The 27,535-nt window shown below is 42.3% G+C and overlaps 2 long non-coding RNA genes across 3 annotated transcripts; one reads left to right on the forward strand and one right to left on the reverse strand.

The window, feature by feature from the left end:
* Window positions 1-1,303: 1,303 nt before the first annotated feature.
* LOC148132070 (uncharacterized) lies at window positions 1,304-5,944 on the reverse strand. Its single transcript, XR_015747285.1, has 4 exons — window positions 5,874-5,944; window positions 5,153-5,197; window positions 3,522-3,675; window positions 1,304-1,422 (listed from the first exon to the last, which is right to left on the reverse strand). It is a non-coding gene; the product is annotated as an uncharacterized LOC148132070 (long non-coding RNA).
* Window positions 5,945-21,412: 15,468 nt separating this feature from the next.
* On the forward strand, window positions 21,413-27,535 carry LOC148132071 (uncharacterized). Of its 2 annotated transcripts, XR_015747569.1 has the most exons (4): window positions 21,413-21,639; window positions 24,678-24,787; window positions 26,302-26,510; window positions 27,199-27,535. It is a non-coding gene; the product is annotated as an uncharacterized LOC148132071 (long non-coding RNA). The 2 variants fall into 2 exon arrangements; XR_015747568.1 differs by having other exon boundaries at window positions 26,302-27,535.

Consider the following 27,535-nt stretch of genomic DNA (forward strand, 5'->3'; position numbering starts at 1 on the left):
TATAATACAAGTTTTGGAAGTCAAAAGTTCAAATAACTCTTAAAATTTGAAACAGAGCTGAATGAGTGGCCACAATTAAACATCTTGAAGGTTATATGTTTCTGGTCCTAAAAATAAACTTTGGATTACTCTGTATCGTATATCTTCATGCATAAAGGTTTGTCCACTTTAAGATCCACAAATATTCTTTTCAATGTGGACTATTATTTTTGTGTCCTTAATAGATGCTTGAGGTTAGAACCCACAAAGAAAAAAATGTTCTAGATGACCGGAAAACTTGAATTACTAAAAACAGTGGCCTGTTTGAGATATCACTGAAATTCAAGACTATTGCCTGCTTGCCTCTATAAATGCCTTTGCATATCCAAGATACATATATATGACATCAGTGGAGGTGTGAGGGGATGAATTGTTTCTGGTGACTCCTTTAACTACACTTTTCTGCAGACTAGGAAAAAGGCATCATTTTATTAAAAGTAGCAGGATGGGGCTTGAAGATTTAGATTGGGTTGGGTGACAGCACACATCATTCCTAGCCAACAGTGGATGAAGGGAGCTGAATCCAGCTTATCTGGAATCAATCACTTGGGACAGGCAGTCTCCCTAAAATCTAATGCTGAATGTTCCTCTTATCCAATCTATCAACAGGGCAGGTAGTAAGAGCAGGAATCTGGAACAGTAAATAAGAATAAATTACATATTTGTTCTGGAACATATGAAATAGTATAGCAGCAGCCCTGGAGCCTTCGTGCCAAGGTGAATGAAATACTGTGCCAGGATGCTATGGCTCCGTTTATGGGACACGCAAAGCCAAGATTTGCTCAACCCTGAGTTTCAGAATGAGCCCTGATCAATGAGGTTTGCACAGACCGCTAAGAGACAAACAGGCCAGCCTCTATGTGGGTGTTGCATTGAATGAATCCAACATACAACACAGCAGAAGAATACATTTAGCTCTTCTCTCCCACATTCCTTTCCAGAGGAGAGAGGAGAGGAGGGGGGCAGCAGGAACATCTTCCTATTTGTTGAAGGACAGGAAATCACATGATAGCTGGTCAGGCTATTTGCCCATAGGGGCCCTTTCTGCAGCTGGCAGCTCTGCAGGGACGGAAGGTTAGTATTTAGCATCACTTGGTACCTGTTTTCTTTCCTACCTTGAAATGCTGCAAACTCAGTTGGGATTTTCTACATGAAAACAGATGCCTTACCGCTGGGCTATGGTCCCTTCTCTTCTAGAAGAGAAGCCCCTAAGGAGGCCCACGGGCTTTTCTTTTCAAAGCCTTTTGGTCCTTCCTCGTACAGAGTTGAACTATCCTTGGGTCAGTAGAAGACGATACGTCAGCATGTTTGCTGTCCCTAATTGCCGGTCCCCATGCTTCTTCCACAGCCTCTGCTTCAAACCCCGGCAGTCCCTTCACTTCCCTGCAAATAATGAAGGGCCTATCCTAACAGATTTCACATACCTTGAAACTACTCTTGGCTAGAATAGGAATAGGAATAGGAATAGGAATAGAAAAGGAATAGGAATAGGAATAGGAATAGAATAGGAATAGAAGAATAGGAATAGGAATAGAATAGAATAGAATAGAATAGAATAGAAGAGAAGAGAAGAGAAGAGAAGAGAAGAGAAGAGTTGGAAGGGACCTTGGAGGTCTTCTAGTACAACCCCCTGTCTAGGTAGGAAACCCTATACCATTTCAGACAAATGGATGTCCTGGCTTAAGATGAAAATGCTACTAGTCTCACAGTAGGTCAGTTCAGGATGACATTACTCAGTTTTCCTGAGGGGTTGGGCTATGACAAAGGCGACACCACATGAATAATGAAGGCAAAAAAAAACCAAGAGACCAGAGCATGTGTGTAAGTATTGAAAACACCTTTGCCCTTTCATCAATTGCCACTGAATTTTAAAAAAAATATCAATGATTATTTAAATATTTCTCTTCATGTTATATGTGCACACTCTTCTTTCCACTGTGCATTTGTTTATTTATACCGCATTTTTGTCCCTGAGCATGTTCCTACTGCCATCTATTGCCATGGCCTAATTTACCAGAGAGTGAGAAAACAGCAGCAGGGATACCTTTTCTGGAGATTTCTGTAAGACAGGGGTGTCAAACTCATGTTGTTACGGCAGTGTCACGTGACAAACTGGGACTTACCCCCCATCCATTCGCTAAACTGGGTGTGGCCATGGCCAGGATGTGATGCATCTGGCTCGTGGACCAGGAGTTTGACAGCCCTGCTGTAAGACAACCTTCCCTCTCCTCTTGGTCCTCCCTCAATTCTCAATCACAACCCTGCTGGCTGGGGAATTAGAGGAGTTAGACCTCTGGAGGGCAGCCATGTTGGAAAAGAGTGTTGAACATTTTGGCCTTCTGAAGTTATGCTTACATTAGGAATTAAACAACAACCTCCTAACAGAAGAGAGTTTGGGTGATTATTGTACAATGGGAGAAAAGTACTTCTTAGGTAATGTGCTTTAAATATATGTAGCTCTTTCATACTTTCCTTTTTTAGTAGATTCTTTATTATTATACTCATTAATTGGGGGGTACAATCTCAAGTAAGCAAGACATCCCCAAACCAAACACAATGTTACTGCTGTGGTCTAACTCATGCTGCTTAGTAGAATGAGCAGAATGAGTAATGTGGAGAAGATATATAGATGTGAGGATTCCTAGCATTCGTATCCTAGATCAGATGGAATCAAGGGTGATAATATCTGCCTGGGATCTCAGGGCAAGCTTGTTTTATCGTCAACATACAAGGAAGTTTTAAATGAACAGGAATGCACACAAAAGCCATACTTTGAATGTTCTTCAGCTATTTTCCTTTTTTTTGTGAGTTACCAAGGAAGGAGAAATGACTGTGCTTCCATTTCCCAACCGTGATGTAATCAAACCATGCAAATGAGGAAGTTTTGTTGGAGCTGACAGCAAAAAAACAGGAGAGCCCAATATATTCTCTTTTATAGGAGGCTGCATCTCATTGCATGATATGGCTTAGCATGATACATTGCAAAATCTGTTTTGGGCTACAGCTTCTATGAACTGCAGTCAGAGCAATGACAGGGGATGGTGAGAGTTGTAGTCTTGATCAGTGGTGGGATTCAAACAAATTTACTACCGGTTCTGCGAGTATGGCATGGTGGGCATGACGTGACTTGATGCGTGTGGCTTGGTGGACGTGGCAGGGGAAGGATACTGCAAAATCCCATTCCTTCCCCATCCCAGTAACCTGCTTTCCAGCTCCGTTCTCCTGTGCAGGGCAACAAAAAAAGACCCAGCTGATCAGGTAGGACTCAGGAGGCAGAGAATAGATGGGGACGGGGCTAGTCAGAGGTGGTATTTGCTGGTTCTCCAAACTACTCAAAATTTCCTCTACTGGTTTTCCAGGACTGGTCTGAATACCACCTCTGGTTTTGATGTTTTAATAAGCACCGAATAATTGCTAAGTTTTAAAGTGATGTTTGAATCCAGCAATAGTTTTGCACATTTAAAAGCACCATTGCAACTTACATTCAATCCAGTTGTTAAAACTCAGACTTCAGGCTTGGGGACCCTGGAGAGAGTTGGAGTTAACAACTAATAATGTTCTCATTTTCCCTGGTGTGTTACTTCTGAAACTTGGTGAAGCCAACCATGAAGGCCTGGTCCTTCCCAGTGGCTTGTCCTGAAAAGCCAAACAAAGCTGGTTTGAGTTGCTGTAGGTCTCTCTACTAAGCAGGGAACACAAGAGGAATAACCATGCTGTGGTGTTTGCTGAGGGGCTGTGGGAGGAGAACACCTTAAGCAGGGTGGAATTTGTTTGATTTGGATGGCTCAGAGTAAACAGCTAGCAGGGGGAGGGGGGCAACTGGAAGAAGGGGGAGATAGGAAGGGAAGGCAAAGGCCAGAGAAGCCTGCACAGAAGAGCTGTTTAAGACCTTTCCCACTTGTATTATTGATCCCTTGGAGATGAGGATGTAGAGCATGTGATGGAATGTGATGGAATGCGGGGCCCAATGGATAATCCAATAGGAATGAGGTTTAATTGGTAGTCCTTCAGTAGTTCTGTTTAAAAAAATGGATTCCCCCAATTGGGGAGGGAGGAGAGGGGACAAAGTGGAGCCATTCGGCAGAACTATTGAGCCAATGCAAGCCTCCTGCTGGGAACAGAATTTTCTCTGTGTTTCTGAAGTATGTTGTCCAGTGATTATTATTTTTTTAAATTAAAGCCAGCTGCCTCAGGAAGTTGTGGTTTTGAGTGGAGAAGCAAGACTTCTTAACTTGTTTTGACAACAAATACATACCTGGAATATGTGAATTTACAAGTGTGCAGTTACAAGTGTGTATGCTTGACTGTATGTGTGCGTAGGTGTGGAGGGGAAGATAATGAATAGGGTTTTGAATAATGAACATCTGGGAAATGGGATAAAAAGGTACTTCCCCCAAGCCATTATTATTTTTTTCAGTAATCATGTCATTTCCTGAGACTGCTTTGTAATTTTAAAATAATCCCAACTTTAAATATGTTTAAATTTGTTGGTAATATATCATGCAGCCCTTGCTTTTCAGTGGAAGTCCATCAGTATAAGTTAGGATCCATAAAACTTGAATGGGAAACTTTCTTAGTGCAATTTATGTTTTCATCAGCACCATTCCAAGAGCAAATTCTAAAATCACAGATACATTCTCAGACACTGCACTGTTAAAGGTAAAACTGTTGTTCTCTCCTCTGATTCTATCACATGCTAGCTCCTATGTCTTGATAGGGATATTGGGTGCATTGTTATAAACATTTTGATTAGTATGAGAAGGCATTTGCTCTGTAGTCTAGTAATTATTGCAATAACCCCTTCCTTCCTTCCTTTCTCATCATCATCATCATCATAGAGGAAGGCTCTAGAATAACTACTGGGGATAGATACCATGCTGAAGCCATCCTACCATTGTTTTCCTATTAGAAAAAGTTGACAAACAATCAGAAAACAATAAAATACAGAGTTCTCTTCATCCCAAATCTCAACCCAAATCTCCCATATACTGATCCTTGCTGAACATAAGTGTTTAATGAGCAACTTTGTTGCTACTGACAAGCACTATCCTAGAACACAAAATTATTTTCATGCATTGTGATGTCATCATGGTACAACACTGAGCTTACCAACCTGTGAGTGAACAGCCTCCATCTTATGTCAACAGCTGTTTCAAACCTGGAATCAGGACAGTGAAACATCAGAAAACAAGGAATTGGAAGCTGAAAGCAACATAGCCCCTTTGCACTGAACTACCTGGTTCCCAAAACATTGGGGAAAAACAGAGGAAGATGTAAATTGACTGCAGCTAATGTTTCCCTTGTTCTGTCTGCGGAACTGTAACCAAAACTAGTGTTAGAGGACCCAAAACAGCATCATTGGTTGATTTTGTGTTTCCCCTACTTAAAAAAAAAAACCCTTTTGGTCTGTGCAGAAAGCAGCAGATGTGCCAGTCATTGCCCTAAGTCAGCACTCTGACCTCAGCAGAGCAAAGGGCAGGCAGCTGCTTGGGCCAGTGGATGGGGTCAGAATGGGGGGAGAGTGGGAAGCACCTCAATGCTCAAAGCTGGCTGGCTGGCTTCTGAAGTTTGTAGGACTTAGAAGGCAGTGGGCTGCTCAAGAGAGCTATGCGAGGCCTAGCCTGCCACCAGCTGTGCTGTCCAGCTAGAATAACAGTAGGTTTGGAAAGGGCCCACAGAAAAAAGGATGCCTTGGAATTGTTCTCAGTCCTGCAGGAGCTCCATACATAACACTGGGTATGATCCCTTTCTTCTCGGGCTGAGCTGCCTCTTCCCCAAAGGTCTTCCTCCGAATGCCTCTGAGAACAAAGGACCTAGAAGAGAGGATTGCCTACTCCACAAAATGAAATCCCAGAATGCATTGCTTAAGCCCCAAGCCCTGCTTGCAAAGAGAGAATAAAGTGGATCAGATCCGGGTAGATGCTTGTTAAAGCTTGTCCTCCTGGTCTGGTCAAAGCACAATGCCTTTGGACAGAAAGGACAAGCTGCACCCATCCTCTACAAAAGGCGAATCACACCACTTTGTTAAACATTAACTGAGTCCCACCAATCTCAGTCTACTCTATTCATTGGCTCCAGTCGGCTCTTCTCCGGAGTAGGTTTTTCCAAATAGAAAGCTCGATGGTCACAAAGTCTTTATATGTACTTGGAGAGAAGAAAAGGCAGCACTGTTTGTGTGGAAAAGAGAGAAAACAATCTGTATATTTCTATGGGAGCTTACTAGCTTTACTTAGGGGAAAACTTGATGAGTAACTTTCTCCAGCAGCAGGAAAAAAGCCACCCCTCTTGAAATGAAAGCTGTGGGATGAATTTTCTCAGTGTCTCTTTTTAAAGAGAAATGCTGAACAAGCATTCAGCGTGGGAGACTGTGCCCATGGCCTATAATTGGACTGACTCATCATTAAAATACATGTAGGCTTTAGCTACGCATCAGTCTTCAGAACAAAAATACAATTAAGTAATATTAGATGTTGGCTGTGGTCACTTGGATGAATCTGTAGGTTCTGAATTAGATGACCAACTGGAATATTCCTAACTTCTTTTTCTCTCCCACCAATTGTTCCTACGTGTTATTGTGGAACCTAATTTTAACAGATGCTGAAAACAAAAGTTTTAAGACTACCACAATTTGCATATAAACATAGGAGCGCAGGGTCCATTGAAATCAGTAGCTTAGCATCATAGTATATAGGAGCAGGAAGGGATCTTAGAAAGCCAGTTTGTCCAACTCCATGATCACTACATAAATCCATCAAAACATTCTTAAGAAATAGCCATCCAAGGACATTTCAAAATCACCACAAATTGGCATCTAAGTACTTAGAAACTGTACTTTGAGGAACACCCCCCGCCATATATTTCATCTCTAAATGTTATTTCTAATTTCTATTTGTTAGTCCTTATAACCTGCTCTCATTTTCAACAGAGAATAGACTTACCTTAGAATAAAACAGCCTTTTTATATATTTGCTATCACAGCTTTCCTTAGACCTCCCTGTGGCAAGCTAAGCATGTTTAGCATCCATAGGACTTGATTTCCAGACCTTCTATCATTTTGGTAACTCTCCTCCGAACTCTTACCCATGTCCAGGAATTCTCCAGAAATATTCAAAGATCACAGCAATTCTGATATCTGCCAGCTCCTTCAACACTTTGGGATTCATTGTACTCTGGAGATGTGAATTCACTTAGAGTAGCAAGATGGCTTCTTATTTTTAACATTCCTAGATCATTCCTTAATCATATTTAGGAATACATACATTCCTCTTCTGAGAGAAGAGATGCTACCAAGATAATAGGCAATTTTGCTTTCTCTCTTCTTTTGCATTATGTTCCCAGCTGCTATGCACAGCAGACCTACAATCTCCTTTACTGTTCTTTTACCTTGCAAACCTTTCTTATTGTACCTTTTCCTCACCTTATTCACAGGCTATTTTTCCCAATTCCAATTTGCGTTCTTCCTTATTTACAAGGTCCTGCTTTGGTTTACAATATCTGCACCTCCCTTTTTACTCCAAAGCTTCTCACTGAGTTTGCTACTAAAGGCTTCTTAAAGCTTTGCCCGTTTTTCTTCTACATAAAGATTATTTGGGCCCAGGGTTCCAGAATTTCCCTTTTCAGTCTATTCCATTCAACTTCAGCTTGTTTTATCTTTCAGCACCATGGTGTAAGAATCTAAATCTTTCCTGATTCCATCACCTTCTTAGTCACTTGTTCACTGCCAGGTTCCTATTTGTCCTACTTGCCCCTTTATCATCCACTGGGAGGATAGTTGGAGACATTAGTTGCACCCCCAGTTCCTTTACCTTCCCATTTAGGACTTTAGAGTTACCCTACTTGTAAGCTTTTGAAGCGTTTATTCTCTTCTAGCAGTTTCATTTGCTCCTGACTGAGTAAGCAGGAATGAATAGAAATCAATTAGTTTAATGAGCCATGATAATCTTTCTATCATATCTTGAATATGTACATCAGGAAAATGGAATTATCTTTGTTATCATAAGTTGTTTACAGTTCTGTTTTGTGATAATACCGTTCATATAACTGCCCTCTTTCCCCACCCCTCCTCAATGTTTTCCCCATGGAGTTGAGAACCTTGTCCATTGGAGAGGTTGTTATGATACTTCAGGCTATTGGAGTTCATGATTCATATCCAGAATCTCCATCGACACTTGCCAGGTGCTGTCAAATATTCACTTCTCTCACTGGATATTTTATTCCTCTAGGGGCATTTCCTGATTCTTCTGCTCTTCCTATGCTATACCTTCCTCGAAGGTTTAATTCTGCTGACTTTCATGGAGTCCTTTTTGTATGATAATTTTGTGTTGTTTGCTTTCTCTGATGAGTGTTAAAGACTGCCTCAGATAAGCTAACAGTCAAACATGACACACAGAGAAGTATTGCTGTTCCCTCAGTGTCCATCCCTTTGGCAGGGCCTAGTGTCTTCTTCCTACTGTAAACAATCTTACAAAACTCCCTGACCCTATTTGTGATCTTAGGTTAAGACCTCCCAAGTGCCCGTTCTATTTCTAAAGAGAGCAAGCTTATTATTTTTGAGGAACTGGGAAAGGGGATAAAACATAATTAGAGAGAGGATATCTTATATGTACAAAAGTTTCTGACATTTCCCAGTAGGATGGGGAAAGATCCTATCTGAAGAATTCTGATGAAGCATAAACACTCGAGCTAGATGGACCAATGTTCTGATCTGATATAGCAGTGTTTCTCAACCTTGGTGACTTGAAGATTGGCTGGCTGGGGGATTCTGGGAGTTGAAGGCCACCCATCTTCAACTCATCAAGGTTGAGAAATGCTGTGGTGTTTAGCATAAGGCAGGTTCACATGCCCCAGATCAAGCTTTCTCCATGCCCATTTCTAAAAGGGATCTTAATGCCTCTCCTTCTGTAACATATATGAATCAGACTCTTCAGATGGTAAAATAAACTAAAGGATCTTTCTTCCTGGCTCCAACATAGTCAGGCTATCTGGGCTTGTACAACAGATGTGAAGGGCAGGTGCACAGTGATAGGGAAAGGCATGACAATGTCAAGGAGAAAAGTTGCATCTCAACATTACACCATTTTGCCTTTGAAACAAAAACACTGCATGTCTCTGCAGATTCTCAGTCATCCAGGTGCTATCCTTCCATCTCCTCACCATCACAACTGATGAAGCTTCTTGGGACGAGAGGCTCAAGGGGAAAAAACAAAAAACAGTCCAGTTGCCTTTTGAAAAAGCACCTTTGAGATAAAACACTGCACAGCTCCCCCAAATCTAACCTCCAATTGTTCTGCTCCAGAAAAACGTCCCAGCTCTTTCCACACAGTGACCTCACTGGCCGAACCACCGTGGCCCTTGATATTATGAGGTGAGTTTCAGCCAATTTGAACTTGTTTTAAGGTAAGCTCAATTACTGTGGGTCCTTCATTACTGTGGACAACTCAATAGCATCAGCGGATGGATTTGGCTTTTCGGTGGACCTCGGAGGTGCTTCAAAATTAAGATTTCCCCCCATCCATTGAAGAAAACAGGATGGAATAACCGCACAATCTCTTTGGGCTGAAAGCGTCTCTCCATCAAACCAGCTGCCTCTGTTCCCTTGCATGTTACAGTTTGTAAACTTCACTGTTTAACTGCGGGGCACCAGCGGCCAAGTCCTTCTCTTCCAAAGGATAATTGGGGCCTGTAATACTACTGCTGCTCCCAATTCAGGAGTGGAAAGGAAGGGAGCACAGATATTTGCTCCAGGAAGCCAAAACACAAGCCAGCATCTTTCCATTACAATTGCCTGTTCTGTCAGCCTGTGGCTGGCTTGCAGTTTCTGCCTGAAGGAGGATCAGAGTCTCCCTGCAAGGAGCTGCCAGCAGCCCTGCTTGTCTCTCTCCCATCCTGGATCCAAGTGGCTCTCATCAGGCGTGCCCCTCCTCCCCTCCCCATCCAATTATAACCAGCTTTCTAATCATTTGTTTGGAGTCAGAGCCAGGCGCCTGTGGCTGAGCTCAAGGGTGGGAGAGAAGAGGGCCGCCAGGGGAATCGGGGTTGCTTTCCTCTTTTCTTTTCCTTTTTTCCTTTTTTCCTGGATTGCTGCTGCTGTGATGATGGTGGCGGGGGCTCCAGCTGCCATTGCAGCAGAGAGAGTGATCGAAGTCTTTGATGGCCATTCTTGCACCTCTTGCCCTGTCCTTAGATAGGTTGCGACGACTCTGCTGGGATAGAAAGACTTGGCTTGTAAGGAGGGAGGTGGGCTCCATCTGGGAGTGAAACGGGTGAACTTTAGGTCAGTCAACTCTGAAACATGCTACTTGTAGGTTGGGTTTTCCACTATGTACTATACCCTAAACCTGGATTAGCTAAACCCCATTTCTATGTTTTCAAGTGAATACAGGGCTGTACTGTAATGTATCTTTTGACTACTGATCATGCTTTGGTTCAAGCAGCATTCTAAAACAACAGCTGGGTTCCCATGTAGCCTCAATTTAACCACATTGTACAAATCTAGTTTTAGAGTTAGCATCTGATTCATTGGGCCCTCTGGGTTCCCTGCCGTACTGAGATTTCTTTTTGTGACAAGAGGATTTTTTATTGGGTTCCTGTAGACCAGTTTTTAGAGGCATCAGAAACTGAAAGGGGTAAATCCCATTGTATGATTTGAGTCTCCCTTAGTTAAGGATTTGTAAGGGATAAGTAAGAACTGAATATCATGCTCCATTAATATGATTGTTAGGCTGTTCTTCCCTGCACTTAAGTTGCATAATCCACCAGAGACATACCCTTGCAATCAAAAGATGGATGAAACAAATGAAATGCCTTCGAAGTTGTTGGCATTTTATCAGCCTCCGTTTCTAGGCTGTTTGCACTCCGATCCGCAAACAATAGCAAGCGGCCTCTTCCACATTATAAAAAGCATTTAACTGCTGGTTTCTGCAAAATTTAGCAGGTTTGAATAAATAGGTTTCCATTCTGAAATGTTTCCTTTAAATTTAGAATGAAAGGTAGTGTTGCTAAATATAATTAAAAATGGTATACTATAAAACAGGGGTCCGCAGCCCCCGGTCCATGGACTGGCACTGGTCTGCGGCATGCCAGAAATTGGGACGCACAAACAAGCAAAACCCCATCTGCAGAAAGCAGGCAGCACACAAAACCACGTACCATGGAAAAACCTCTCTCCACAGAACTGGTCTCTGGTGCCCAAAAAGTTGGGGGGCCACTGCTTATAAAACACTTGAGAGTATATGAATTTTTAACGACTGGTTCAAGTGAGTAAAGGTAGGGAGGAATAAGGTGCTCTTGGTTGTTTATGCATAAATGCATGAGGAATGCTTGTGATGATGCTAGAATTATGCATTGATCAGGGATGCAAATGTGTTTGCACTTTTGTTTGCAATGAGTTTTAGGTACAGTGTACAATGCAACCAAGGGTAGGGATCTGAAAATTAGTACATTAAAGCTTATGGTATTTTTGTTTAATGAGGAAATAGAGTCAACAATTTTCAAGTTACACATAAATAATAAAAAACAGACAAAATAATTGAATGTGTATTGATAGATGTTTAAAGGTGGGAAAGCAGATGAAGAAATGTTAATACATGCATGGCTACATATTAGCAAGCAATACATATCCATTGCCAGGAATTACTATTTGCAGAAAAAGCTAAAATTAAGATGTTGACCTGCCCTTAACCTGGTCCTTCAGCATTTCCAATGGCGGCCCCATCACCAGTGAAACCAAATCCATCCGCCTTGCTGCCTGTCATCATCTTCTCTTCTACCTTCCCAGTATTATATACTTCCCCAGAGAGTGACCTCTTCACATAATGTCTAAAGAAGGATAATTTGAACCTGGTCACTTGTAGCCTGAATGAAAACTCCGGGTTGACTTGTTGGATGATCCGTTCCATGCTCAACATTTTCCAGTCCTGCAAGTTGAAGTCCACACATCTTAAAGCTGGCCAGGTTGAGAAACTGAATTGAATAAAATGATGGTTGCATTTTCACGAACCATGAAGCTATTTACAAGCAAGCCATGTTATGGCTGAAACCAGTCACGCTGTGCACCTAGTCAGGAAGGCTAAAAAGAGGCTTTTAAGAAAGTGAACGTCATATTGCAGAGCCTAGCTTCTACAGTTAAGGATGCGAAAGGAGTAAGAGAGTATAATGTCCATTCTCTTGGACATATTTTGAACCATTATTTGATTTATCTCCTTTTGCCAATTACCCGTGGTTGCCACTTTTTAATTGGTCCCCGCTCAAGATTTTAACAGCAGCCTAATTCGCAGGAATTTGCAGAAGAATGCATTTATCTTCGGCTGCCAATCTGGGGCAATTTCTCCAGCAGATTCTCTTAGTCTGTACCCTACTCCCTCTGAATGCAGTTCCCCAATCTTGCATGGGTGCTCCCTAGCCTGAAACAGAGGCTCCTCTCTTGGGTGAGAAGCCTAATTCCTGCCAACATGGTAAGGTCTCAGCCAAACTAGCTTAGTCCTTCCTTAACTCCTTTAGTCTCAGGCCTCGGAGGTGGGTTTTTTCATCTCCCCCTCCCTCCCTCCCTCCTGAGGGGCCAGGGCAGAGGCATTGCTCCTGATTTATAGCCCATAACTGCAGCCAAACAGAAAGCCCTTCATACAGCCCGGCAAGCTTGCTGCCTCCCTGCTTTCGGCACATACCAGTGTCACCACATCCCTCTGCCCACAGCCCCTTTCCATGCCCCAACCGTAGCCGAGCACAACAAAGAATTGTGCACTACAGCTCCCCCCTTCTGCTCTTGGCTCTCCCCCACGTACAAAGGGTTAGCCCCACACTTCAAATGAAATACCTGCTGTCATTCTAAGCTCTGCCTCCTGCCCAAATACCAAGCACTCCACTCCATCTTTCCAAATAATTTCTAGTTTGGAAGAGGCACTGATATCTAGGCTGTACCTCCTAGTTTCCTCCCTGTAATGCAGAATGTGATTATACAGCACTTCTTTTTTTTCTCAGCTCCCCCACCCTACAAAATCCAACTAAACTTTTCACACCTCTGTCCACAAATTTCTCAAATTACCTTTGCACATATGAATAATACATGTTGTTTCTTTTTGTATTCTGCTACTAGGAAAAAAAAAACAGATCTAAAAATAGAGCAAGATAAATAATAACTGCTTGTACTAGGTATTACATTTCAAGAAATTACAGACAAGGTCTTGTTTATTTGGATTTAAGACTAACAAACAAAGGGGGAAAGGGAGAAGAAAATAAACATTTTTCCAGGTTATTGAATAATGCAGATATGCATTAAGTGATCTGAACAGTCTCAGAAGCATATTGGAACTTCATCTATGCTCAAGTATGATGGCTTTAGCTAAGGGGCAATTAGTTAAAATTAAGATAATTTGATTTTATGGCAACAGCAACTGTAAACCTTTACCACCCTTTTTATATAAGCTTTGGTGGAACAAATCGCAGAAGTGGAACATTGCCTTGGTTGCCCTAAACTAAGACAATCCCAGAGCCAATGAAATCTGGTTAATTACCTTAAAAAAAATCAGTAGCTTGTGCTCCAATTAGCCATTACGTGCACTGGCTCTCTGGATTGATGAGTGGGAACACTGTTTTATTTGCCATATTTGCACAGATTTAGATTGACCATGGTTTGATTGAACTCACCAGTGGGACTAAGTATAAAAATGGGGCTTGTGTGATTTTGGCTTAATCCAGCTATGGGATCTCTAAATTCATAAACTGAGCTAAGTGGCTTCTGTTCAGCCTTACTGCATTGCTATAGGATTCCCACAGAACTGCATTCTGTGCTTTACATCTACATGAAACTGCTGGATGAGTCGTGACAACATTTAGAATAGGAAGTCATGAGTACAGGGGTAAAATCCAGTCGTTTCAGATCCTGCCAACAAGAAGGTTTTGCAGCTTTAGACTTGAATGCAAAACACAGAATGCTGCTGAGTGATAAGATCCAGGAAGAGAGGATGAAATACTGCCCATTTTACACATCCCTTCCCAGTAATGCTTCTATACATTCAAAGAAGCAAGGCTTATATCATTCAAGACCTTAGAAGAGACCAGATAAATTTCTAGGATTACTAGAATCATAGAGTTGGAAGAGGCGAATCCAGACCCTGCCGGTTACAAACTGGACGAGGATCTGGAAACAGGATGGAACAATCCTCACAAAACAGAGGTAGCGTTTTGGAAGCCAGGGCATTTTTTTCAGTTTAGGAGAGTTGTGATCTATATGGGGTTGTATGGATTGTATTTCAATTCTGAGGAAACTCATACATTTAAGCTTAGCTGCTGAAAGTGTCTTGGGTTACCCCCTCTGAGGCTGTGGTCCTTCCTGGACAGAGGTGGTTTGGTCCAGAGTTTCTAACCGTAGCAACTTAAAAGATGTGCGGACTTTAATTCTCAGAATTCTGGGAGTTGAGGTCCACACATCCTTAAGTTGCCAAGGTTGAGAACCATTGTTTTGGTCACGGTGATCCACTGTATGGACTATTTTGAATTGGAAAATACAGTGACAGAATGATGCACTAGACTGCTAATGAGACCGGCTTTAAAGCCAATCTAGATTGGAAGTGCACAGACTGTTTTAGGAGCTATGGATCAGCTTCTGAGCACAATTAAAAAGGTCGTTTCCCTTGGAAGCCTGCATGGCCCAGGAAACCTGAAAGGATCTTCTGCTCCTTCGTAAGCCTGCCAGTACTGTAAGCTCCTCTTTGCAGAGATGGTTCTCCACATCACCACAGGGATGAGTGAACTAAGCACTGGAGAGTAACTGCTCAAACAAAGATTGCATTCACACAGCACATTGACCCATGAGCTGTTTAATCACATTTCAGCCTAACATGCTGTGTGAACTCAGGCTACGCAGTTTTGCAATTCAGAGTGTTGCATGGCTCCAGAAAATTGAAGTGAGATCCAATTAACTGGTAAAACACATGTGAAACTGCCCCTCCTCTCTACTACTTGCAGCTTCTTAGCCTATGGAAAACCAGTCTGTATAGTTTATTAAGAATGGCTTTACCGGGACCAGGCAAAGATTTTTGTAATTTTTCCAGGTTAACTCTTTTAGAAAGATGTATTTTATTATTCTACCGAATGGATGTCATATCCCCAGTCTCTTTTATTCAAATTCCCTTTTCCTTCAAGCTCAGGGATTTTATATCCCCCGTCTCTTTTATTCATTCCCTTTTCCTTCAAGCTCAGGGATTTTATATCCCCCGTTTCTTTTATTCAAATTCCCTTTTCCTTCGAGCTCAGGTATTTTATATCCCCAGTCTTTTTACTTAAATTCCCTTTTCCTTCAAGCTCAGGGATTTTATATCCCCAGTTTCTTTTATTCAAATTCCCTTTTCCTTCGAGCTCAGGTATTTTATATCCCCAGTCTTTTTACTTAAATTCCCTTTTCCTTCAAGCTCAGGTATTTTATATCCCCAGTCTCTTTTATTTAAATTCCCTTTTCCTTCAAGCTCAAGGTGGCATAGCCACGGCTCTTCTACTGCCACCTTATCCGCCCGGCAACCTGGCAAGACTGAACTACGGTTGGCCTCATCCGGTGGGCTGGAGAGGTATATAACGCGGCCTGGACGAAAGAGCCCTTCTCCGCACATTTCTTCAAAAGCAGACTGGTTGCAGGAGACGTCTCGTCCCCAGGAAATTGTGCAGGCTGGCAGCGGAACACGAACCATCCCGCGCCCGCGCGCGCCTGCAGACACGTACTGCACAGCCCCCGCACAGCCCTCTTTATCTTTTTCCGGCTCCTTCCTGCTGCCTGGTCCCACCGCGGAGCCCCGTGGGGAGGGGAGGGAAGGGAGGGGCGAGCGTCTCTGGCGGATGTGCCTAGGCCGCAAGCTGGTGAGAGGGCTTGGCAGCGTCTGTCCCAGGCCTAGCGAAGGATGCTGAAGCGCTTGTGTCACTAACCGCTAGAGACACGGCGTCTCCGGCACCGGAGGAATCGCAGCCAGGGGTTGGATCATGCGGGATGGGGGTCGGAGGGGTGGGAAGAAAGAGGGGGGCTGCCAGCCACACACGTGGGTGGGAGGCGGAAGGAGGAAAATATCGGTGGGGGCGGAAGAAGGGCGGCGCCAAAAAAAAAAAAAAAAAAGAGGGGAGAGCGGGTGGTGGGGCAGAGAATCCGGGACGAAATTAAGATTCACTTCTTCAGAAGATTGGAAGAGGGAGCCTGCCGGAGCTTTGGTCTGCATTTGGAACCGATCCTCGGTCTGTTTGTGCAGAACGTCGCTTGTAGCAACACAATTCCCGCTGGGTGTGATTGGAAATCACCCGTTGCTGCTTCAACACAAGTCCCTCCGCAGTGTTCTTTGGTCGCAGCCTTCCTCCTCCTTGTCCCGGGGGGCCAGAATAACCAAAATGTTCATCTTAAACGGACAAGCATTTGAATTGCTCCGACTGCGCCGCTTCTGGGGTTCTTAATAAGCTCAGGCAAGCAGAACTCCTGCGGTTTCTCCTCTCCTCCCCCGTCCCCACCCATATAGCTCTCTGCTCTGTCTTGCTATGTGTAATGCCCTGGGTTCATGGGTGCAGAACATGTTAACACTAAGGTTTTGTTGCTCTTCTCTTTTCGGGGTGGGGGTGTGTGGGGAAGGGATGATACCCTTCCACGCGGTATATGGGTAACTCCTCGACTGGCGACCACAAATGGAGCCCAAATTTTCTGCTGTTGCGTGAAACATTTAAGTTGAGCGAGTTTCGCCCCATTTTATGACTTTGCTTGCCACACTGGTGAGCCTGGCTACCCTGTTGACTTTGCTTGTCAGGAGGTTGCCGAGGAGGGAATCACATGACCTTGGGACCTAGCAATGGTCATAAGTATGAACCACTGGCCGGGTGTCTGAATTTTGATCACATGATCATGGGGATGCTTCCAAGGTTGTATCTCCGAAGAACTCACTTTTTTAGTGTTGTCGTAACTTTGAACAGCCACTTAGTCAACTGTTGTAAGTCGAGGACTGCCTGTATACCACTTATGTGATGGTTGGAAGTTTTTGCCAGATGGTAGACTCTCAGGTTTAACCATCTGTTAAAACCCACCTCTCTCCCTTGCTTGTCCAGGCAAGTCCAGGTCTTCCGGGAGGTAGAACGTACAACATGGGACCATACAGTAGGATTGGAAGGGACCTTGGCCTTCTCATCCCCTACTCAAACCAGAAGCCCTGCCATGCCAGTCAACGTGCTCGCCCGCTTCTTGTGCAAATGGGAATGTCTGTGCATGCATGCTTGCTCAACCACGACTTCTGTGGTCTGGTTCCAAACAGCTCATAGCCCACTAGTGGGCAGCGGCCCAGGGGTTGAAGATCCCTGTACTAGACAATCCATGTGTCAGCCTTCAAGATTTTCTTCCTTTGCTTTTCATCTTTCGGCTGTCATAAGTAACGGGGGGAGGAGGGGGGAAAAGCATGGGAAGTGAGCTGGAGGTGTTGCAAACTACTGTATAAATTGAGGAGGGGGGGAGCACATTCTTGCTTAGGTTTCTATTTCTTGCTTAGCTTTCTCTTCTCTGCGCAGCTGCCAAGGTCAACGGGCAGAAGCCTCATCACCACCTGAAGATGTCCACATGATGACATCCACAACTTTTAATTGGAAGAACCATTTGAACTATTGGGGGTGGGAACATTGCCATCACTTTGTATATGTGATTTACGCGCCTATTTTCTCAGATTCAGAATTCTTTTGTTGCTACCACTTGACTTCCAGTAAAATATATCTTTTCTCTAATTAATGGAGTCTAAGTGTTTCTTTCTTGGATTTCGAATGGAGCACCAGCTGACACCATGACCCATTGGGTCATCATTTCAAGATATTTCCTTACCACATTCCTCAGTGCCTCCAACAATGGCAGAGCTTTTAATACACTGCCTTCACTGGAAATGTTATTTAAAATTCAGGGAGCCATTCAGAGATGTATCAGTCATGGAAGTAGCCCATATTGGATAGTGCTATGATCAGTGGTGCTATGCTACTGGTTTGGCCCGGTTCTGCCGAGCCAGTAGCGGCAATCAGCAGCAGAGACTGAATTGGTTCTTCTCTCCGCCACTCTGCTGTTGGGCCTACCCGCCTGCCTGGGCTCCAATACTCACCTTTATTCCCTGCTTTTGAAGTGCAGCTGCTTTGGCGGCACAGCAGAGTGTTGCGCGGCAGCTGCTGAAGCAAGCGGGAGAGTGCAGGCTTGCAGGAGGTGAGTTGGAACGCCTCTGCGCCTGCGCAAAGTGTGTGTTTGGCCCACGCATGCACACAAAGTGTGTGTAGGCGTGCAAAGCACGTCCATCAAGCCACGCCCATCAAGGCACGCCCACCGAACCAGTGGTAAAAGTTTTGAATCCCACCACTGGCTGTGATGGTGAACCTATGCCACGCGTGCTGGAAGTAGCACACCGTCATCTCTCCAGGCATGCCAGCCATTGCCTGTTGCTCTTCTGAATTCTGGCACGCGCATGCACACTGGCCAGCTGGTCTGCATGCAAGCAAGAGTGCCGGAAACTGTCATCAGATACCTGGCTCATATTACCATATGTGGTGGACTTGTGAGAACGCTAAAAAATATTGGACTAAAATTCGCATGTGGTTGGGAAAAATGACAAAAAACGTATAGATTTGAAACCGGAGTTCTTTTATTGGGAATCTTACCAGATACATATAGTAAAGATTTGAAATATCTGATTGTAAATGTGTTAACAGCGGCTAGGATTGTATTTGCTAAAAACTGGAAGAATGAGAAAACACCATCACAGGAAGAAATTATTAAGAAAATGTTGGAATGTGCTGAGATGAGTAGATTGACATTTGAAATTAGAGAGCAAGAGGATAAACAATTTTATGAAATTTGGGATCTTTTTATCAGTGGTTAGATGACAAAATACGATAATAGAATATTTAGAAAGTTAGATAGCAAGGAATACTTTTATCTTTTCTTTTGCCTATGTTATTTGACATTATATCTATAAAGTGTTTTAGGATAGATTTGGTATGACTATATGATTTGTTATAGAATAAACGGCTTAAAGTTTTGTTCTCTCATAAAATATGAATGATTAAAAGTATAGTCAAATGATTTATTAATAGTGATATTAGGATATATGAGTTTGGATTGACAATATGAGTTGTTATGTAATGTAACTGCAATTGAGACTATGAAATGAATGCACAAAACTGATGAACCAACCCACACTGTATGTACATAAGAGAGTCGATGTTTTGATGTTTTGTTTGTCTTGTTTGTTTGTAGAAAATCAATAAAATTGGTTTTTTTTAAAAAAAAAGAGTGCCGGAAACTAGAAGAGCAGCTACCCAGAGTGCATGCGTGGGCCAGCCAGCTGGTCTTCACGTGCACATGCGTGTTAGGAACCAAAAGACCAGGTGGTTGGTGTGCATACATATGGTGGGAAGCTAATCTTCTGGTTTCCAGCGCTCCCATGGTGCGCATCAGGGAGCTTCTCGTTTCTGGCGCATGTGCGTGCACTCCCGTTTCAGCCCTCAATGCCGAAAAGGTTGGCCACCACTGGCATAGTGCAATCAAGCATTAGGAGTTGACCTTGGGAAATACAGCATTTTCTTTTGTCATAAAATGTGTTATAATTTTTATGTCATAAAATTGTCATAAAACTACTTATCAATGTTATGAGATGCTGGGGTAAAACCCAGGTAGGAAAGGGACAGACACTTTGTTGCTTTTCCTCACTTGCCCAACCATAGTTCAGACATGTCCTAGCATCTTCCTTCTTTGCCTTCACCATGTCCTCTGCATTTGAGTATTTTGAAATGGGGTAAAGTTGTCTTCAGCTTTCTGGTGTTAAAACTACTGAGTTTTTTGGTACTCCAAGAACAGGGCTAATTTCTTATGTTTTACCATCTATTGCCTTGGGGGAACTCAAGCAATTAAAATGACTGGGAACAGACACCTCCAGACAGAATAAGGATGGGCAATAGAATTAGACAGTTTCAAGTTGATGTAGCTTTCTGCCAATTCAAGGATGAAGTGTAAGAGCACTTCAGTTCAGCATTTGGGAAACGCTCCTAGACATCTCAGTGAAAGCCCTCTTACAAAGGACATTCTTGTCATAACAAAAGAAGCACAGATTGTTTTTTGTCCTGTCTTATTGAACCAACACCAAAAAAAAAACTTTGCTTCATATTCTACACGGTAGACTTCGCCATAACCTTTGCTAGGCTAAATATACCCAATACTTCCATAGTTTCCCATGCATTTTTTCCCTCTAGGCCCCATGTTCTCTTGGTGACTATATTCTGGACATGCTTCCGCCTGTTTGCGGGGCCCAGAACTGATGTGTGTGACCTGACCAATACAGAACTCAAAACGAAATAATGACTTTTCTTGTTCTTGATACTGTATTTCTTTTGATATAACCTAAAATTGCATTTGCTTTTTTTTTTTGAAGCTGCCTCACTCTCTTGGCTCATGTTTACCTATGATCTACCAGAACTTTTTTTTGTATATGTTGTATTCCAGTATGGCCTTTACCATTGGGCCATACTGATGCCTTATCGGGTATCAAACTGGCAGCCTGTGGGCTGGATGTGTCACTCACAGGCCATGCCCATCCTGGCTCCGCAAAGGCAAAAAACATTGCAATACATCACAATACGTCATGTCGAGTTTGACATCCTTGCTTTAGATTGATCGTACCCAAATGCAGATCTTGATATTTGTCCCAGTGGAAATTAATTTTGCTGGTTTCTGTCTGATTTTCTAGTTTGTCAAGATCTTCTTGAATCTCGATACTCTTCTCACTTTCTCATCCCTTCTATCTTTGTGTTACCTGGAAAGCTGATAATTGTATTTTCTAACTCTTCAACCAAGTCGTTTATAAGTATGTAGAATGGAGCTTTCTGGTATGATACTTTATTTAATTGTTGAATCAAAATGTAGAATGGATAAAATGGAATCTTTATATCTAGATCAGTTTCTGCACGCATATCTTGTTACATGTTTCTGGGCATATTGGCAAAGACACATACAGTATTATATGGACAGGAATTTCTATCCAAATTAGATTTTCATCAGATTAATATGAACTAAAGCAAGCCAGAAGTACATATGGATTGCTTTTCCTTTATGTTAACTTTATTTTCCAGTTACTCATTAAGTATTTAAAATATCCTTCTTTTACATATAAGCAGAAAAATTAAAGAAAAGTAAAATGATAGATTCTTTTTACTAATCCCCACTTATTGCAGAATTGTGAATTCATTCATCCCCTGACTCCTACCAAACCCATGGCAATGAACTTGGTTAATGAATTAACCTTTTGGGGGAGAGGTTCACAGACTCTGGTGAATCATTCACTGACCAAGTGGGTTGTATTCAGACAATATGCTAAGCCAGGCAATGCTTGAACCAGTCAGACTTAGCATGTTACACGAAGGCTGCAACTGATTGGCTTTTAACTGTTAAGCAGGTTGAGCAAACCCAGCTAATTTTAACCTAGTTGTTCTGTCTTAATTTAAATAGCAAACAGCAGTTTTTATTTTGTGCAGATATCCTGGATGTCATGCCCCAAAATGTGTGTGCCAGATTTCCTCTATATGTGTTTATGGCTGTAGAGATACACCTTGATAGATGCTGCTGAAATACAGGTATCGTGTACTTTTTGTCTGCACAATTAGGTGCGTGCAGCAGCAGAATTCTGAGGGCCTGCATCTCCCTGTGACAGATCAGTATGCAAGGAGAGGCAGAATCTGGAAGGCAGCAACGTGCGTGTGTAGGGAGGGGGGCTAACAAGTTTGCTGTGCATTAGGGCCAGCCCCCAGCTCTGAAAGCCCTCCTGTCTGACTGCCAGAGGAATGAGTCTGCCTGGTGCCAACAATATTTCCCTTGGCCACCGGCCGGGTTGCAGGGAACACAGAGCCCTTGTACCTGGTTCACGCTGACTGCCGCTCTCCCTGAATCTCGCCGGGGTTGCACCTGTAGGTGGAACAGTGGCAACAAGAGGGCCTTTTCCTTTTGGAAGTTTCTCTTGGCCTCGTCTAAGTCCCATTGTTTTAGGTACAGGCTCTCATTTGGTACCCAGACCAGCCTGCCCTTCTTTTATCGCTGCAAATCTGCTTATAAGGTAACCCTGAACAGTTACAGCAGCCTACCATGCCTTCGCTTTCAAAGCAGCACAGAAAGCCAGGGGCTGGGTTCACATGACAGGCCAGTCTCTGGTGTAATTTGTGCTGAAACCCACTTCCATCTTTGCCTTTCCTGGAAAACAATCATGTCTATAACCTAATGACATGCAAGGAAACCAGTCATAGTAACTGTTAGAAACTGTGGTGTCATCATGGTGAAAAGGTGATTTCTAGACAGGTTTTTAATACACTATAACATTTTAGATTCTATTTACTGGGAAGTCCTTGTGTTATTTTTTTAAAATAAATATCTGCAATTAATTTATATTATAAGGAATGGTATTTAATAGAACTGTGTCAGTGATTGAGTGGATTGTTTAGGCTTTGGGAGTTTTGTAGATTCCTCTTTTTCCCCAGGTATGTGTGAAAGGATATTGTCCAGCTTACTAGTCTGAATACAGATTCTATATACATTTTTAAAGACTTTTAAAAATCTCCCATTATTTTTATAAATTAATAACTCAAGGCGACAAACATAATACTTCTTCCTCTTCCTATTTTCCCCACAACAACCTGTGAGGTGGCTTGGACTAAGAAAGAGTGATCGGCCCAAAGTTATCCAGCTGGCTTTTATGCCTAACACAGGACTAGAACTCCCAGTCTCCTGGTTTCTAGCCTGGTGCTTTAAACAGTAGACACACTGACTTCTCTTCACAGTTATCCATCCTGCCTGCCTGCCTGCCTGCTTACCAGCCAGCCTGTCAGCCCAGGAAGTTGCAAATCTTATACCAGCAAAATAGGTTTTATACGCTATGAAAAGAAATGTTGTGTAAAATCTTTTTGTGAATAAAAAAAGAGTTTGGCCTGATAGTTAGGGAACCAGGCTAGAAACCAGGAACTGAGTTCTGGGGGTAGTCCTTGAGTTATGACTGTAATTGAGCCCCACAATTACAGATTTAAGTCGTGGTATTGTGGTCCATTTATCACCTTTTGTCAGTTTTGTCAGGCAGATTTTGTCAGAAACCAGAAGTAATTTTTTTCTGGCAAAAATTTCATAAATTGCATGTGAACCACAATCATGTGACCACAGGGTGCCGCAAACAACTAGAAATGTGGGCCGGTTGCTAAGCGCCCAAAATGTAGTCATGTGACCATGAGGGAGCCCCGATGTTGGAACTTCAGTAGGTCCCTTTTTTTCAGGATCTGTTGTAACTTTGCTTGCTAAGGGACCAATTATAAATCAAGGACTACCTGTAATCCCAGTTTAGGCATGAAAAACAGCTGGGTGACTTTGGGCCAGTGATGATGACAATTCTTAGGCGACAATTCCTGTCACAACCAGTGGATTGGCACTCTGTTGATCTAAAGGGGAGAAAAAAGCACACCCTGCATTTGCAGGAAAAGTCTAGGAAGAAGAAAACATTCTAACTTAGCTATTGCCTTAATATGTTTCGTGAACCTGGTCTTCAAATTAAGCCAGAATATGGTTTATTCATTTAGCTGAAATGTGCTATGTGAACACAGCAATTAAGTTTTACTAACCAGATTTGTGTGTGTGTGTGTGTGTGTGAAGACAGTCCTGATTCTTGGTAACTGCCTGGACTAGTCTCTGCAGTTTTCTTGGCAAGATTTTTGGAAGTGGTTTGCCACTTGCCTTTTTTCTGAAGCTGAGAGAGTGACTGGCCCAAGGTCACCAACTGGCCTTGTGTCCAAAGTGGGACTAAAACTCACGTCCAGCTTCTAGCCTGGTGCCTTAGCCACTACACCAGATAACAGATAATCAGAGTTGGAAGGGACCTTGTAGGTCATCTAGTCCAACTCCCCGCTCAAGCGGGAGACCCTACACCATTTCTGACAAATGACAGTCCAATCTCTTCTTGAAAGTTTCAAGTGATGGTTCTCCCATAACTTCTGAGGGCAAGCTGTTCCATTGGTTGATTGTTCTCACTGAAAAGTTTCTCCTTATTTCCAGGTTAAATCTCTCCTTGTTCAGTTTCCATCCATTATTCCTTGTATGGCCTACAGGTACTTTAGAAAATAGCTTGACCCCTTCCACTCTGTGGCAGCCCCTCAAATATTGGAAGACTGCTGTCATGTCTCCCCTAGTCTTTCTCTTCACTAGACTAGCCAAGCCCAGTTTCTGCAACCGTTCATTGTATATTTTAGTCTCCAGTCCCCTAATCATCCTGGTTGCTCTTCTCTGTACTTTTTCTAGAGTCTCAACATCTTTTTTATAATGTGGTGACCAAAACTGGATGCAGTACTCTAAGTGTGGTCTTACTAAGGCTTTATAGAGTGGTATTAGTACCTCCCTTGATCTTGATTGTATTCCTCTGTTAATACAATTTAGGATTGCATTAGCTTTTTTGGCTGCTGTTGCACACCGCTGGCTCATACAACAAGCTGATTCACTCCCAGACTCTGTTACTATATTGTGCGAATTTAGGCCCTGCGCTGTTAGGATTCTATATTGTCCTAAAGAAGCCCTGATCGGAGGACTGCAAGAACAAAACACCAGTAAAACTACTTATCCTAAACTTCTTTCTTCTTTTTCCTGGCAGGTCTCTGCCTCTTTTCACAGAGGGGCGTGGAAGGTAGCGGTGTCCTCTCAATAACATCTGATAGTCTACAGGTGGCTCAGCCCTTAGGATTTACAATGGATGTTCAGCAGGTGAAGTTTTATATTTTCATGTGTGAAAAAGGACCATCTAGAAAAACAATGAATTAGGAGGTATAGTCCCTATTCTACTATTTCACTGCCCATTAATATATTCACACTATCTTCTCACTTTCTGTTATGTAAAGTTACTTTTTCACCTCCAGCCACTGTATTTCTAGATAGGAACCTCTAGCTTTCTCAAAGGCCAGAGTCACTTTCTGTGTGAAGCAGCTACTATGTGTAGTTTATAAACAGAGTCCTGTGACTGAGATAGGCTGGGGAGGGTATGCATGCTGCACCTTCTTTCTGGTTGGACCCATCTTGTTCTTTGGCTCAGGTCATCTTGGTCTGCTAAGGCTGGATTGGTCAGCAGTTCTAGAGTCTGTAGTCCAAGTTGTCCAGAAAGCACGAAAGTAAGAAGTCTGCTCCAGAGTGTTCATTTGGCTGCCCTCTCTTTTTTAAAAAAACCCCATCAACTTTATTACGTTTAAAAAAACACATACAAAACACAAAGTAAGAAAAACAAGATTGAAAAGGGGAGGAGGAGATCAAAGGACAAAGAAGTTAAAAAAAGAAAATAGAATGAAAAAAATGTGAACTTCCACATTCTTCACTACAGATACAAACGTATAATAAAATAACCTTTCATTCTAAATCAAAACAAAAATGTCATGTTAATATTGTACAAAATAAACGGCAACAAAACTCTTAATAGGAAAATAATCACTTATTCTATATTTCTCAAGTTGGAAGTCCAACATTTGGCTGTCTTCTTTTCTGCCTTTGTGGTGCTTTATCTCCCCTTCCCCCCACAACATATGCTTGACCTATCTGGGCATGGATAATATTGGTATTTTTTCAGATTATTCTTATTGCACCTTCTACAGTTAAGCTGTTTTTGAGACTCTTATGAGGTTTTCTTTGGTTTGGTTTGGTTTAAGATGCTGAATTGTACAGAATTATGATGTTGTGCAAATAGTCGTAGTGGGATTTACAACCTAAACATCTGCAAAAAAGAGAATGGGTAGTCTATGATATAACAAGTTGTGAAAACCTAGCAATTGTCTTGCCAGATTGTTTGGACCAAAGTGTTACTTTATGTGGCTGCAGCTGAATTTTTAAAATTCAGCTTAAGACATCGATACGTTGTTTGAACTCAGCTGCAAAATGTGCTGCTCTTTAAGTACCACACAAGCTGTGGGGAGAATTTATGCATGCAGGAACTACACTGATGTGTTTGTGTGCATGTGTGTGTGTGTGTGTGTTACAGCAAGACTTCCTTAATCTATCAGCCAGAGCCTATACAAAATACACAGAATACAGGAAATTGAACGTACAGGGAGTTGTCAATCTGTGACCACAATCGATCTCAAAATTTATGTTGTTAAGGGAGAAATTTGTTAAGTGAATTTTGCCACATTTTGCAACTTTTCTTGCCACGTTTGTTAAAGTGAATCACTTAAATTATTAAATTAGTAGCCAGGTTGTTAAGTGAATCTTGCTTCCCCATTGTCTTTGCTTATCAGAAAGTCACAAAAGGCAATCACAGGACCCTGGGACTCTGCAACTGTCATAAATATGAACCAGCTGCAAGCATCCAAATGTAAATCACGTGACATGGGAATGCTACAACGGTCACAAGTGTGAAAATGGTCACAAGTCACTTTTTTCAGTGTCATAATTTTGAACAGTCACTAAATGAACTGTTGTAAGTGGAGAACTATCTGTGTTTGTTGTAAGTAGCCTATGAAAACAACAGACAGTAAAAAAATTTCCACACTCTCCTTCACTCCTAGATACATCTGACTGTTTCAGTTGGATGGTTTGGAGCAGTGAAGCAAAGTCTTTTTTGTTGTTGTTATTTACTTTTATGCCGTATCTTGTTCACTTGGAAATAAGACAATTTTGTTTATTGCTGAAGATAGTGAGAAGCATCAGCAAAGGCAGCCATAGAGGAGAAGGGACAGAGCAGCAATGATTGTGATTAGTTGTATTCATACAGCATGCTAAACCATGAAGTAATCAATCACACTTTAGCCTGCTATCTTAGAGAAACTTATAACATTGGGGTCAATGCATTATATTTAAGAATCACTGAATTATATTAAAAATCACCTTAGAGATCATCTACTCCAACCCCTGCCCAATCCAGGAGTCTGATATCACAGATTGCCAACTCAGCCTGTTCACTTCCAGTGAGGGAGACTTGTGCATCATTTATCCTGCTGTTGAACAGCTCTAACTGTTAAGGATCTTTTCCCTGATGTCCAACCAAAATCAACTTCCTTGATATTGAAGCCTACTGCGTCTCCCCCCAATTTTCTGGAATTGACTTTGGATCATTCTGCTCTGTCTTCTGTGTAATGGCCCTTCAAATATCTGGAGAGAGGTGTAATGTTTTCTTGCATTCTTCTTTTCTGCAGGCTAAACATATTCAAGATCTCCAACCATCCCTTGTATGTTTTCCCCCCAGGTGCCTTATCACCTGGGCTGTTTCCTTCTGAATGAGTTTGTTAACATATTTCTTCAAATGCAGTGGCCAGAATTGGAGACAGTGTTCTAGGTGTGACCCAACTAACTCAGAATAGAAGAAATGGTGACTTTGCTTGATCTAGACGTTCTATTTATTCAGCTCAATTTTATATATTTGTGTAACATATAAAATTCTGTTGATGCAGCCTCTAGGTCTATATTTGCTTTTTTACAGCAGTATTACACTGTTGGTTTATATTCAGCTTGTGATCCACTATGGAACCTAGG

This window comes from Notechis scutatus, chromosome 2, assembly GCF_049901735.1.
Source record: "Notechis scutatus isolate UNSWTSFEM ecotype Mainland chromosome 2, rNotScu1.2, whole genome shotgun sequence".
Classification (NCBI taxonomy): Eukaryota; Metazoa; Chordata; class Lepidosauria; order Squamata; family Elapidae; genus Notechis; species Notechis scutatus.